Source organism: Phacochoerus africanus, chromosome 2 (genome assembly GCF_016906955.1).
Source record: "Phacochoerus africanus isolate WHEZ1 chromosome 2, ROS_Pafr_v1, whole genome shotgun sequence".
NCBI lineage: Eukaryota > Metazoa > Chordata > Mammalia > Artiodactyla > Suidae > Phacochoerus > Phacochoerus africanus.
Window position 1 is genome coordinate 55,439,946 of NC_062545.1, and position 13,483 is coordinate 55,453,428.

The window sequence follows — 13,483 nt, forward strand, 5'->3', positions numbered from 1 at the left end:
TTAGGGAAAATATGGTCTATTGGAAAAGAAAGTGAAGTAAACAGGTAAATGATTGCAACAGACATGATGCATTGCATAATAGAAGGATATACAAGTAGAGAAAAAGAATGTGAGTAGAGAAAAAGAATAAAACAGTTTTGGCAACCAGGTCCAAAAAGGGTCTCAAATGTCTCACTCAGAACACTGGATCTTATCCTGTAAGGGGCAGGAAAATGCCTGAGGATTTTAACCAAAGAAGAACATGACCAGACTTGCAATTCTGAAAGCATCTTTGAATGAAAGAGTATGGAAGAATGACGACTTCGTAAACAGGTGTTGAGAAAAGCCAAAGAGTGGTAAGGCGGAGTCTGCACCCAAGAAGAAAAGAACATGAGGGAGAAGGGGGGTGAGGAGATTTTCTATTTCAGAGGTGAAATTGGAAGACCGACAAAGCAATAGATTTAACACAACCTTTTTTTAAATTGAAAGAAAGCAAAGTTTCAGACTGCCAACAGGCAGATCACCAATCTCACAATTTGAGGATATGGTAGCAGGAAAGAGTAAGAGTCACCTTTTTTTGCCAAATAGAAGTCACCTTCTCTCCCACTTTGGAGGTTTTTCCACCCTCGCTTAATTACAGTCAACTGGGCAGAAAATCTCTTCTAGGAAATAACAATAGGATCCGAGGTGTTAATTACACACTTCATTTGTCTGCACTGTTAGCATTATTTTCATTGATTCCTTCTAAACACACTGGTTAGTTAACAACTAGGTTAAGCAAACAGATATCTCACTCTGCAGATATCCATTCATTTCTCATTCAGCAAACATTTATTGAGCACTTACTATCTGCCAAGAAGTAGGCCAGGTCCTAGCTATTCAGTGATGAACTAGACAATACAGATTCCTTCCCTAACTGAAATTTTAGTTAGTGGAAGTGAGAGAACTTTAACTTTTTTTTTCTTTTTTTCTTTTTAGGGCTGCATCCTCGGCATATGGAGGTTCCCAGGCTAGGGGTTGAATCTGAGCTACAGGGGCTGGCCAACACCACAGCCACAGCAACCTACATGATAGCTTATGGCAACACAGGATCCTTAACCCACTGAGCAAGGCCAGGGACCGAACCGGCAACCTCTTGGTTCCTAGTCGGATTCGTTTCCACTGCACCACAATGGGAACTCCTTAAGTAACATTTTTAATACAGTGTGTTAAGATGCAATAAAAGGCCAGATTTATGATTTGGTAGGTCTGGAGTGAGACCTAAGATTATGCATTATGAACAAGTTCCCAGGTAACGCTGTCACTGGTCTAGACACCCTCTGCATAACATAGAATCATGTAACTAAGTACAGAACATTCTCATTCAAAACCATTTGAAGAGAAGCTGGCAGGAGGATGAAATCTCCTGTACTTCCTACTTTTGAACAACGGCAATTAATAACAGAGAAAAAAATAAGCACAAGCAGACTTGCAGAACTCTGATGAGACTGAAGTGGAAAATCTGAGCTCATCTTTGAGCACAAAGTTGGAACAGAAAGACAAAGGGGATGATGACACTTGGGCTCTTAGGCAGACCTGGAACCAGAGCAATGAAAGTCTAGAGAACAAGGGCCAGGAGAGAGCACACACCTCATCTCTCAGACTTTCACCTTTTTGCCCACAGCACAGTGTAGAGGGATCGGAGGGCCGCAAATAGTTATACCAGCACTTTTCAAGTAATTTTCTGTGTAGTTATGCTTAAGTTAACTATTCTACCAATAAGTGCACTTTATCCCATAGGTTCATATCTTTTCAATTTATCATTCTGTTGTCCTAATAAAATCTCTAGATCTTAAAGATCCTCCTCAGGCAACATTAAAGAGAGTACCTGAGCATGAAGAATTTAACTAAGCTGGGTCCTGAGACCATGTATGCCACTGGACACTTTGTCTTTTTAAAGGAAGTGAAAGGCCAAGAGAAGTGAAAAGAAAATGAGAAAAGGTAAAAAGTTGCTCCTGTTAATTTAGTTAGCCTCTTTCATACCTGCCTACACTGAACCTTGAAAACTCAGAAGCCAGACACTGAAATATAAAGCAGGCATCAACAAAAGATGATTTCCTTGGAGTTCCTGTCGTGGCGCAGTGGAAATGAATCTGACCAGAAACCATGAGGTTGCGAGTTCGATCCCTGGCCTTGCTCAGTGGGTTAAGGATCCCGATTAGACCCCTAGCCTAAAAACCTTCATATGCCGCAGGTGCGGCACTAAAAAGACAAAAAGACCAAAAGAAAAAAAAAAAAAGAAAAGAAAAGATGATTTCCTAAGGGAATGCTTTTCACTTTGCATTTTAATAGTGTTAACATCTACAAAGTGTGCTTAAGTTCCAAAATTGATACCTACGTCATTAGTAGAAGACATATAAGGGTGCACCTAAGTCAGCATCCTAAAAACTGGCTTACCTGGCTTCCAGAGCTCCACCAGACCATGTTCTGTGAGTTTGCTACCTTCCAAGGAGCTCTAATTCCCAGCCCTGTGTGTCCTTAAAAGCCTCAATACAGGGGGTAAGCCACAGGTACGGAGCCACAGCATACCTCATCAGTAGGGGGACTGGCCCTACACTGTCAAGAAAAGCCAAGAATCTTCCTTTTGCAGTCCTTGGCTTTTGTTTCATTGGTAGCCAAAAAAGTATCTTACAAGACATTTCTGAAGATTGACCCTCAGCACCTTTAGACTCTGAATCTTTCCCACACTTACCCTTGGTTACGTTCATTGGCTGGTCCCCATTAAAGGGGTTAGATAAGTGAAGTCTGTTTTCTGTGTTCCTCGCTCCTTCAATAACCATCAGACACCAAGGTCCTCCTGTTGCTCCCAGATGCCCAGAGAACTTCTCTGAGACACCCACCCTGGGCCAACAGCCCATGCTCAAAAACCATTTTGTGGAGATCCCTTCATGGCTCAGCAGATAACAAACCAGACTAGGATCCATGAGGATGCGGGTTCAATCCCTGGCCTCGCTCAGTGGGTTGGAGATCTGGTGTTGCCATGAGCTGTGGTGTAGGTCAAAGACGTGGCTCCAATACCATGTTTCTATGGCTGTGGTATAGGCAAGCAGCTCCAGCTTCAATTCAACCCCTAGCCTGAGTACTTCCATATGCCGCAGGTATGGCCCTAAAAAAGCAAAAAAAAAAAAGTTTAATTAAAAACCATTTTATTTATCTTTTCTTCTGGTAATAGTTCCCTCAATAGCTTGGAGAATTTCCCCCCGAACCATTTCATGTGGCTCCAGGGAGGTCAACTACAGGAAGCACCTTAACACCACCCCTAGAGAGGAGTAGGCGCAAGACCAAGACCTGGCCAGAGTCCTTCCCTGGGATTCATACATATTCCCTGGGAATTGTCAAAATAGGAACTCAATGACATATGTTCTCCTATTCAAAGGAACCTGAGCTAAGGAGACTAAGAGATAAGATGGAATGAGAGTTACAAACATGAAAAAAAGCCATATGTGTTTTGTTAAAGGGGATTAGAATGGCTAATTCCTTTCCACTTCTAAAAGTTTATGATTCTTGAAAATATATCCATGAGTAATTACAGCTTAATAAATATTTCTCTCAAGCAATACATCAGGAATTGAGTTAGGACTTACTCGGCGGGCCAAAAAGAACACTGAACATGGGCTAAGATAACCTAGATTTAAATTTCCACTCCAAAATCATTGTGTGACATCAAGAAAAGTTGTTCAACTTCTCAGAGCCTCAGTTTCTTCATCCATTTTATATGTATATATATATATATCCATCCCCCTGGTTGTTGTGAGAGTTAAATGATATAATATTCAAAAAGGTGTCTTGGTAAATTACAAAGTCAGAGACAGAGAGAGATATTGGAGGGGGTATGAAATGAAATCAGAAATTTTCCAAAACTGTAAGATAACGCAAAGCACATGAGGGTTTTGTTTTGATAAATAACGCTGAGAAATCAGACATGCAAGGCCCAGAAACTGCATGACACATTCAATCAAAGTTCTGGTTTGATCAAGGGAGCCCTCCAGTGGCTGATAAGTAGGATGCCTCTAAATTCTGTCTGCAGTGCTGTTCCCAGAAGATAAGAAGACTTATTGTCACATTATGATACTGTGTAACTAGAAAATACCTTGGAGAACATTTTCTCAATCTTCCACATTTAAGAGATGAGGAAATAGAAATACTAGAAGGATGTACATACATATTTTGAAATTTAGAAATCATACCATTTTTTTGATACACATTATTTTTTCCTAAGAATGTCAGAATTCAACAATTTCCATTTCAACATAAGTTAGAGCTACTCTTAGTTTCATAACATATAGCTAAGGCATATCTATAGTGACTGAGACACAAAATTATCACTCAGTAATGTAACCATGATAAGCTTTTTTTTTTTTATGGCTGTGCAATTTGGTGCATTTCCTTCATATACATGTGTGTGTATATACATATGTATGTATGTGCACATATATATATATATACACTCAACTAACAATCATTATCTTTTTTTTTTTTTTTTTTTTGCTTTTTAGAGCCATACCTGCAGCATATGTAAGTTCCCATACTAGGGGTTGAATTGGAGCTGCAGCTGCCACCCTATGCAACAGCTACATGAGATTCTCAACCCACTGTGCGAGGCCAGGGATGGAACACTCATCCTCATGGATACTAATCGGGTCTGTAACCCACTCAGCCACAACAGGAACTCCCAACAATCTCATTATCTTAGATGTGACACTTAATAAGCCCAAGAATCAATGCTGGTCTACTGATAGGAGTGCTTTGCTAAGTTTTACTAATATGTTCATTCCCCGCAGTTTGGCACTTAGTGTATATGTCCTATGAAGAGCTCTCAAAATAGGTGCCTAAGTAGCATAGGGTGTATTTATTATCTATACTTAGCTGTCCCTAGTATCATGCATTGCAATGCTCACAATTATAGAACATATTTTTCTGTTATATTTTTTCTACCTTGATTACAAGTTGTTGGTGGCTTATATTTAGATTTCATTTTGATTAAACTAATGTTAATTCCCTCCCCCCCCTTTTTTTTTTTGTCTTTTTGCCATTTCTGGGGCCACTCCTGCAGCATATGGAAGTTCCCAGGCTAGGGGTCGAATCGGAGCTACACCACTGGCCTATGCCAGAGTCACAGCAACGTGGGATTCAAGCCGAGTCTGCGACCTACACCACAGCTCATGACAACACCGGATCCTTAACCCACTGATATGAGCAAGGCCAGGGATCGAACCTGCAACCTCCTGGTTCCTAGTCGGATTCGTTAACCACTGAGCCACGACGGGAACTCCTCCCTTCCCTTCTTATAACAGAATGTTTAATGGGACATTTCCTAATCTCAGTCAAAACTAATTGGTGTCACATATTCCTACATTCTAAAAAGAGGGATCAAATACACATTCAGGACTGCATAAAAAGCATCCAAAAAACTGAAAACCACAATCCTTGGCACATCACAAATCCCCAGGATATTGGAAAGAAAGCTAAGAAATTACGTAAGGTTGTTGGTGAGGCCTTTGAACAGAACTGCCAGTGTTATGCATTCCCACCCCAAGCCCTGCTGGAGGAGCCCCCACCCCCACCCCTGCCACTAGCCGAAGGACAGGGCTTCCTGAGAACTACTCAGAGAGAATGGAAGATGAAGAGTGGAAGGGGAGGAGGGAGCCCCAGAGGGATGTTTACTGAGAGGCAGGTGTGTTAGTCTGCCTGGCGCCTGGGAAAGAGTTAACCCTATGTCCTCTGGGGTTAGAGAGTGCAGACTCTGGGGCTGGCTCTTATCTGAAAAATCTGACAAAGAGAGGCTGGCTGGAATGCCTTTGACTGAAGGGGAAAAAGAGAAGTCTGGGATGAAGAAAGCTGCACTTGCATCCACAGTGGGCTGGGGGGTGGGGTTTTCTACAGGCTAGAGTGGGCACAGCAGAAGACAGGCAGGCTTGAGTGACACCAACGGACCCTGCCCCAGGGGACTGCCAGACAGATAAGGTGAGCCATGCAGAAAGAGGCTGAAAGGAGTCAGCCAGGGCACACAAAGCTGGCTTCAGGAAATGTTGAAGGCTCTCTGCCAGGGTGCAGGAGGGGGTGTCTGAAAAATCCATGAAAATTCTCCATGAGATAAAGAACCAGCATTTAGGCCTAAGCTGGCTGTGACAAAGAACACCATTTCCAGGCTGCAAGCGTTTTGTACCATGTGACAGTTCTCATTCCAAATGACCAGAACTGATCTTGAAGCTACAGTGAGTATCCTACTAAAATAAAAACTGTTTAAATCTCAAAACATCTTAATAGGTTCTGCTTAAGTTAACAGATTTAATTTAAATCTATTAAATTAAAGAAATTTAAAACAGGTAGCATTTTGGAAGGAGGGAGGAAGGCAATATTATTATGATGCATCCTGTGGCACAAATAGTTTCTGGCAGAAGCTTTAACCTGAGAATCACACAAATTGATTTTTAAGGGAATAGAAACCCTGAAAGACTTCTAGGAAGCATAGGTGAGAATCACCTTTCAAAATCATATTGATTCTGCCTGGAAACCAACTATGATACAAATACAAATTGCAATGCAGGTCTGCTTAGGAGAAAGAGTTTGTTGGCATAGTATCAGATAATGCCCGTCAGCCAAATGACAGTGTACTTGCTAAACAAATAGATGTGTCTGTCCCTGTACTGTCAAGAGATCAGTCACTCACCGACTTAAATTAAAGCCTGTGAATCAATACTCTGTTTTAGGAAACAGAACTACTCTCATTACTACAAAAGTGCAGATTTCCTCAGGGAAATTTTCTCCTGAATTTCTCACCCAAGACCAAAATGCACAATAGCCCTTGCTAAGGTTTTGTCAAGAAATTATCCAACACTTGAGAGCTGTATGTACACAAAGATGACAAAGTCACGATCTGGAACCTCACATTCTTTAGGGTAATTCTAATTGAAACCTGCAAGCCTAGATACTTCCCATGCCTAGAACGTGGTTATGAACAATAACGCAAATTAACCAGCTGTAAGCCCTAGCACATGTGCCCTAACAGCCTTCATTTTCAGAGTTATTATATGTATTAGTCTGCCATAACCAAGAACTAGAGATTGGGTCGCTTAAACAACAGCAATTTTATTTTAAGGATCCAGCATTGCCATGAGCTGTGGTGTAGGTCACAAAGGTGGCTTGCTGTGGCACAGGCCAGCAGCTGCAGCTCTGACTCGACCCCTAGCCTGGGAACTTCAATATGCCACATGTGTGCCCCCCCCCCCCAAAAAAAGGCAGAATTTCTGTTCTCTAGCTCTCTAGAATTCTAAGATAACCATTCAACATAAGTAATGTTTTATTGATTTAGAGCCCACTGATTTGAAATCGGTGTTGTTTGAACTGGGATATCTGAAGCTTCCACTTTGACCATACATGCAAAAAGAATTACTGAGGCAAAAAAAAAAAAAAAAGGAGTTCCCGTCGTGGCGCAGTGGTTAACGAATCCAACTAGGAACCATGAGGTTGCGGGTTCGGTCCCTGCCCTTGCTCAGTAGGTTAACGATCCAGCGTTGCCGTGAGCTGTGGTGTAGGTCACAGACATGGCTCGGATCCCGAGTTGCTGTGGCTCTGGCGTAGGCCGGTGGCTACAGCTCCGATTCGACCCCTAGCCCTGGGAACCTCCACCTCCATATGCCGCGGGAGCGGCCCAAGAAATAGCTAAAAAAAAAGACAAAAAAAAATTACTGAGGCAATTGCAAGCATTAACAAGACTGCAGAATTGGGGAACTGCTGATATCCCCCAATTCTTGAGGAACAAATTTCAACTGCTGCCACTGGTATATAAATAACGAGCTGGTTTCAAATTACCCTGATCTGCACATGAAAGTAGCTTGGTAGGCTCCTCCTTCAGGTACTCATCGCCCATCTTTAGTCAAATAAGTATAAGTTCAGTGCTCTAATCTTAAAAAATACATATTTCTTTTCAAACATTTCTTTTTTTTGTCTTTTTTTTTTTGGTTGTTGTTGTTATTTCTTTTCAAACATTTCTTTTTTTTTGTCTTTTTTTTTTTTTTTTTTTTTTTGGTTGTTGTTGTTATTGTTGTTGTTGCTATTTCTTGGGCCGCTCCCGCGGCATATGGAGGTTCCCAGACTAGGGGTTGAATCGGAGCTGTAGCCACCGGCCTACGCCAGAGCCACAGCAACTCGGGATCCGAGCCGCGTCTGCAACCTACACCACAGCTCACGGCAACGCCGGATCGTTAACCCACTGAGCAAGGGCAGGGCTCGAACCCGCAACCTCATGGTTCCTAGTCGGATTCGTTAGCCACTGCGCCACGACGGGAACTCCTCTTTTCAAACATTTCTGAGTTGCTACCATATACAAACCACATTCAAGAACCTCATTTGGATAATTGAGACCCTTCTTAATCCAGCTCTATTTATGCATCCAGCACTGGCTCCCATTTCTCCCCAGTATAACCTTTCACTTCGCGCAGGTGTCTCTCCTTCCGGCCCCTGGGCATCCCATGCTAGTTTGCCCCTGGCTTGCCTGGCCAGCTTGGCCCTTCTATCCTTCGTGCCTTGGAATCTCACACTTTGGAGTAAATTCTAAAAGCAGAATCTAAAAGTTGAGCTGTTTCCCATGCTTATTAGGAATCCAACAGGTTAGGGTCTCAATTCCTTAGTTACTTTCATAACACTTCCTGTAAGTATCACCTCAAGTCCCACCTCCTTGAAGAGAGACTAATTTTCCTAGTCATTTTTATGGATTCTCTAAATTTCAAGAGCCATTCATACTCTAGCTATGCAATACTACGATACAGCTTTCTTCCAAGGTGGTTTGTTTTTTTGTTTGTTTGTTTGTTTTTGTTTTTTTTTTTTGTCTTTTTGCTATTTCTTTGGGCCACTCCCAGGCCGGGGGTCAAATCGGAGCTACAGCCACCAGCCTACACCAGAGCCACAGCAACTCGGGATCCGAGCCGTGTCTGCAACCTACACCACAGCCCACGGCAACGCCGGATCCTTAACCCACTGAGCAAGGCCAGGGACCGAACCCGCAACCTCATGGTTCCTAGTCGGATTCGTTAACCACTGCGCCACGACGGGAACTCCATATTTTTTTTTTTTTTTTTGCCAAGGTGTTTTTCAGCTGTTTGTTTGTTTGTTTTATAAGCAGGTCTTGAAATGGAGCGTCAAGGCCTTCAAGTCAGGTATCGCTGACTTACTTTTTACTTTTAAACATCCAAAAAGCTCAACATAGTGTGGAAACATAATTCCATAAAAATAATTTTTTTTCAAAGTAGCTTGAGTTCAAACCTTTCACTGCTCCAAATCAATCTTCCCAAGTACTGTTAATTACTGAGGCTGTGCTGCATCTAGCATTTTATTCATGCTTGACATCACAAACCAATTCTGGAGCAACAGGTATGTGACAGCAAGAAAGCAGGTTGAAAATTGACAAATGCCTTAAATGAGGAGGAAAAATTCACTGAGCAGTAGTCAAAGAAAGAGTCGCCTAGGGAAGTTTTAATGATGAAAAGAAAGCTCTTACCTGAAATGTTAAGGGAGAACAATTTAACTTTAGTCGACAAACATTGGTGCTAGTTACTTACATGATAAGAACTAAATTAGTTTCTTTTCTTAAAACTAAAAAATTCAAACTTCTTGAATTTTCTAGAGTACTAAAGCAAAGTTTTGGGTAGAATGGGCTGGGGTAGATGGGGTGGGGAGGATGACTGTATTTTATTTTTCAGATGAATCCTATCACCTGAGAGCAGTTTCTGTCCCTTACCAAAAATGAGTTACAGGGGTCACACGCTGGCCTCACCCTAATATTAGGCAGTGATGGGAAAATGACTCTTTTATCTCTGTGAATCAATAACTCTTAACCCTTTAGAGCTGCAATATATATTCTAACTTGGGCTTACAACTGTGGAAGAAAAATACTGCCTGCCGTATCAGTAAACAAAGGATGCTGCAAGAGTTCCCGTTGTGGCGCAGTGGTTAACGAATCCGACTAGGAACCATGAGGTTGCGGGTTCAGTCCCTGCCCTTGCTCAGTGGGTTAATGATCCGGCGTCGCCGTGAGCTGTGGTGTAGGTTGCAGACACCGCTCGGATCCCGCGTTGCTGTGGCTCTGGCGTAGGCCGGTGGCTACAGCTCCGATTCAACCCCTAGCCTGGGAACCTCCATATGCCGAGGGAGCGGCCCAAGAAATAGCAACAACAACAACAACAAAGACAAAAGACAAAAAAAAAAAGGATGCTGCAGCCATCAAGCCATCACATTGCAGCTGCCCAGAGAGTGCACCCTGAAGAAACTCAGGAGGAGAAAGTACAGGACACTGGCCTCAGATAGCTGAGGTGCATATCAACGGAATTATTCTGGTGAGTCCAGACTCTCGCATCTTCCCATACATAGAAAAGACTAAATTCCTTAACTTGCAATATCTGATTTTCTTTAATTAATTTTTATTAATTTGATTAATAATTAATTTTATCTGATTATTTTTTAATTAATTTTCTTTAATTTTTATGTTCTGACTACCTGGTCTTTGTTGCAAAGACTCCTAAACATACTGGCTCCCCTTTTGCCTCTTCAGAGCAGTCTCTGAGTTATCTGAGATGCTGTATGCCAGGCTTAAGTTCTCAAATTTGTCCACCAAATAAAACATAGCTCTCAACTTCGAGGCTGTGCATTTTTTTTCAGTGACACAACTACTGAAAGTCTTCAATGGTGTAATTACATACACGTTTAAAGCATATAAGCTAAAAATACACATTTTTACTAAAACTCTAGACACAAAAACATAGGATGGATTGCACTGAATTATCTAAGATAACCATTCTAGAACCAAGCAAAGATTTTCAGCACTTACTAGTGCAGACTACAGTAACCCTGAGCAGAGAGAGCTCATATTCCCTCTGACTGAATTTCATGATCTCTGATCATCCAAACAATGTTCCCAAAAAGTTTTTAGACAAAGTATTAATTTTAGCTGAACATGTCTATTATACACCATTAAGTCTATCTTTGACCAATCTCCAAATTATTTTTCCAAATGACGGATTTTGAGTTGTGCCAAAATCATACCACCAGGATTCTCCACTTAATTTAACGGTTGATCTTACTTAACAAACAATATGCAGTAGGTTTGAAAAATGGCCACACATGTCCCTCTCCTTATATCCTTGTATACCCCCTTGATCATGGAAGTTTGAGCACCCTCAAACTTGACTCTGAACTTGGCCATAGGACATGTTTTACTGATGGGATACTAGCAAAGATGACGCAAGAAAAGAACTGAAAAGCTCTTGCACTTTAGGCCTTGCCCTATTACCCCCATATGAAGAAGCCCAAACAAGCCTATTTATGATGAAAGGCCTGTGGTCCAGGCAGCTCTGCCACCCAAGTCAAGAGCTACCCCATTCCTGAAAACAGAGCTGACCAAACTGACTGCGGAGAAGTGAGAGCCAGCCTAAACCAAAAGAATCAACTCATGTATTCCAATTCCCAAAGCAATGAAGTGTAAACCAAATAAATAGCTGTTGTCTGAAACCACTAAGTTTTGGAGTGGTCTGTTACTCAGTAAAAGCTAACCAACCCACAATGAGATTTCAAATCTTTCATTTTTCCTAAACACACTGGGATTATGGGATTGCAGTCCAGAAACCAATTCAGAGATTTAAGAGATTGTCTCATAAATGGGAGAATGGGAGTGTAATAGTTTTCACCAGCTGGCTTTTACTAATATTCAGCTGTCCTATCTCTGCAATCTATTCCAAACGGCTGAAATACAAACACCAAAGTCCATCAGTTATCTGAAATCTAATGAAAAAAATAAAAGCTTTCAAGCAGAACAAGAGTTTTTCTTTGGTTTAAAAAAAAAATACAAAAACACTGAGCAGGTGGCATACTATAGACAAAAAAAAAAAAGCATTCAAATTTCATCTCAACAGAAGCTGGACGGTTATTTGGGTTAATCATAGATCAAAGTCCCCAGATATCTGTAGTTTTTGCACTAAGAAATTCCAAAATTGAGCCAAGGCAGAACCACAAAACTAAGTTGCAGCATATTGCAAACAAACCATTCATTTATTTCACTGATAAAAATTATTGTGTTTTAATGCTATTATAGCTACAATTATTATGGCATCTAATTTTTTCTGATTCCTATCACAAAATATGACACTTCTTATGTGTGTATATTTAATGACTATTTTTGCTTAACTTTACGACATATCGATAGATTTCCCCATAAAATTCCAGGCCGAAACCCACCTTCATACCAAAACTTGTACTGAATTATTTTTCTCATCAGTCGATGAGTAGGCAAAAACTAACAACCAATAAATTAACTATATTTCAATTAAAAATGCTTTAATTTTTTTAAAAATTAAACTCTTGGTTGTTCAAACTTGACAACTTAAGTGGAGAATGAAGACATTTGTGGGAATGAAAAGACAAAGGCGCTTTCAGAGACCAAGCTTGGAGACCCTTTACAGGCTTTATCAGTGTTCGAGAAATATGATCGGAATGAATTAACCATTTTCACTGAATGTAAGCGAAGAGCCAGCCACCATGGGTTGGGCCTACTGCGTGACCAAGATCAACATGCAAACCATGTATGAGCAAAACAAGCGGGGCTAGAAGGACCGAGAGAAACGCGAGAAAATGACGGATGTGGGAACCTGTTACCTCAACGCTTTTCCTCACTTCCGGTCTGACGCGGTGTGCAGGGTTGGGGTCCTGTACTGCTACCAAGTGCGGGTGTAGAGCAAGGTGCGACAGCGAGGTCTGGGGAAGTTCTTCGTACAATCCTGCAGCTCACAGCCAGTAGCACACAGATGAAGTAAATTATGTCCAACTGTGGATAAGCAGCTTCATGGCGCCTAGTGGTTCTTTAGAGAAGCGCTGCAATGTGAAATCGATGACTCTTCCCAAACCTGTCCGGAAGCTAGGGGGAGGACTGCTCCTACAGGATCCAGAGCCGGGACACCAAGTGTGGGGACAACCAGCTCCCATGCAAGCGGGCACTGTGGTGGCTGCCGCCCCTGAATTCCGGAGGCAGAACACTTCTCCCAGGCCTGTCCTCTCCCGGGTCTCAGGCCCCCTACCGGGTGCCCTCAAAGTCGTGGCCACCTCAGCTCTGCCCGTGCCAGGGTGCACCGAACCTGAGAGCGCATAACTCTGGGAAAGAGTGGACCGCGCTTTCCCTCCTGGCCTCTCTTAGAAGAGCAAGGTGCCAGGAGGGAGCCGAGAGGAGATAATGCTGCGGGAACAGCGGTGGGAGCCTCTCACAGGGGAGGCCTTTTCTCTCAGCTCTCGCGAGAGTGAGAACCCGTGCTCGTAGGGTTCTCGAACTTCCGCAGAACTGGATTCCTGACAAGCTTCCGCCACCCACACCCATCCACACAAACAGTTGGACAAATGGAGTGTTTATATCCACTCTCTTGAAAGCCCTGCATTCCTGGGTCAAAGTCTGCCTTGTTCCCAAAGAATGGATTCGGTGTAAGATCTG

General features: G+C 42.2%; 1 pseudogene; it reads left to right on the plus strand.

The window, feature by feature from the left end:
* The first annotated feature begins 241 nt into the window (after nt 1–241).
* On the plus strand, nt 242–13,232 carry LOC125120637 (N-alpha-acetyltransferase 40-like; annotated as a pseudogene).
* Nucleotides 13,233–13,483: the final 251 nt, after the last annotated feature.